Raw genomic sequence first — 2,470 nt, forward strand, 5'->3', positions numbered from 1 at the left:
CCAGCCCTTGTTTCCGAGGTAAGTCTGTGTACCCTCACCAGACCTTTCTTACGACGTACCTGCGGGTACAGTCACCAGGCTTTCCTTCTGAGTACGTACGGGTAGAGTCAACAGGCCTTCCTTCAGAGGTATCTCTGGGTACAGTCACACGGCCTTCTTTCTGAGGTCCCTCTGGGAACAGTCTCTAGGCCTTTCTTCTGAGGTACCTCTGGGTACAGTCACCAGGCCTTTCTCACGAAGTAACTCTGGGTACAGTCACCAGGCATTCCTTCAGAGTTAGCTCTGGGTAAAGTGACCAGGCCTTCCTTCCGATTTACCTCTGAGTACAGTCACCCGGCCTTTCTGAAGGGGTACGTCTGGGTAGAGTCATCAGGCCTTCCTTCTGAGGTACTTCTCGGAACAGTCAGCAGGCCTTTCTTCCGAGGTACCTCTGGCTGCAGTCACCTGGCTTTCCTTGGGAGATACCCTGGGTACAGTCACCACGCCTCTTTCGGAGTTACCTCTAGGTACAGTCACCAGGCCTTCCTTCCGAGGTACCCCTGGGTACAGTCACCAGGCCTTCCTTCTCAGGTACGTCTGGGTACAGTCACGAGGTATTTCTTCTGAGGTACCTCTGAGGACAGTCACCAGGCCTTCCTTTCCAGGTACCTCTGGGTACAGTCAGCAGGGCTTCCTTCCGAGGTACCTCTGGGTAGTGTCATCAGGCATTTCTTCCCAGGTATCTCTGGGTACAGTCACCAGGCCTTCCTTCCGAGGTACATCTGGGTACAGTAACCAGGCATTCCTTCTAAGGTATCCCTGGGTAAAGTCCCCAGGCCTTCCTTTCGAGGTACCTCTGAATACAGTCACCAGGACTTTCTTCCGAAGTGCGTCTGGGTACAGTCACCAGGCCTTCCTTCCGAGGTACCTCTGGGTACAATCACCGGGCCTTCCTTTCCAGGTACCTCTGGGTACAGTCACCTGGCCTTCCTTCCGAGGTCCCTCTGGGTAGAATCAGCAGGCCTTCCTTCCGAGGTACCTCTGAGTACAGTCATCCGGCCTTTATTAAGGGGTACGTTTGGGTAGAGTCATCAGGCTTTCCTTCTGAGGAACTTCTCGTTACAGTCACCAGGTCTTCCTCCCGAGGTAACTCTGGTTACAGTCACCAGGCTTTCCGTGGGAATTACCCTGGGTACACTCACCACGCCTTTCCTACGACTTACCTCTTGGTACAGTCACCAGGCCTTGCTTCTGAGGTACCTCTGGGTACAGTCACCAGACCTTCCCTCTGAGGTACCTTTGGATACAGTCACCAGCCCTTGTTTCCGAGGTAAGTCTGTGTACCCTCACCAGACCTTTCTTACGACGTACCTGCGGGTACAGTCACCAGGCTTTCCTTCTGAGGTACCTATGGGTAGAGTCAACAGGCCTTCCTTCAGAGGTATCTCTGGGTACAGTCACACGGCCTTCTTTCTGAGGTCCCTCTGGGAATAGTCTCTAGGCCTTTCTTCTGAGGTACCTCTGGGTACAGTCACCAGGCCTTTCTCACGAGGTACCTCTGGGTACAGTCACCAGGCATTTCTTCAGAGTTAGCTCTGGGTACCGTGACCAGGCCTTCCTTCCGAGGTACCTCTGGGTACAGTCATCATGCCTTCCTTCTGAGGTACCACTGGGTACAGTCACGAGGTTTTTCTTCTGGGGTACCTCTGAGTACAGTCACCAGGCCTTTCTTCGGAGGTACGTCTGGGTAGTCACCAGGCCTTCCTTCCAAGGTACCTCTGGGTAGAGTCACCAGGCCTTCCTTCCGTGGTGCCTCTGTGTACAGTCACGGGGCCTTTCTTCCGAGGTACCTTTGGGTACAGTCTCTGGACCTTCCTTCTGAGGTACCTCTGGGTAAAGTCAATATACCCTCCCTCCGAGATACCTCTGGGTACAGTCTCCAGTCTTTCCGTCGGAGGTACCTCTGGGTATAGTCACCAGGCCATCCTTCCGAGGTACCTCTGGGTACACTCACCAGGCCTTTTTTCTGCGGTACCTCTGAGTACAGTCACCAGGCATTCCTTCTCAGGTACCTCTGGGTACAGTCACCAGGCCTTCCTTCTGAGATACCCCTGGGTACAGTCACCAGGCCTTCCTTCTGCGGTACCTCCGAGTACTGTCACCAGGCCTTCCTTCCCAGGTACTTCTAAGTACCGTCACCAAGCGTTTCTTTCGAGGTACCTCTGGGTACGGTCACCAGGCCTTCCTTCCGAGGCACTTCTGAGTTAAGCCACTAGGCTTTCCTTCCGAAGTACCTCTGGGTACAATCACCAGGCGCTCCTTCTGAGTTAGCTCTGGGTACAGTCACTAGGCCTTCCTTCCGAGGTACCTCTGACTACAGTCACCAGGCCTTTCTTCCGAGGTACGTCTGGGTACAGTCTCCAGGCCTTCCTTCCGAAGTACCTGTGGGTACAGTCATCAGTACTAGTTTCCGAGGTACCTCTGGGTACAC

This window comes from Loxodonta africana, unplaced genomic scaffold (genome assembly GCF_030014295.1).
Source record: "Loxodonta africana isolate mLoxAfr1 unplaced genomic scaffold, mLoxAfr1.hap2 scaffold_51, whole genome shotgun sequence".
NCBI classification, from domain to species: Eukaryota; Metazoa; Chordata; class Mammalia; order Proboscidea; family Elephantidae; genus Loxodonta; species Loxodonta africana.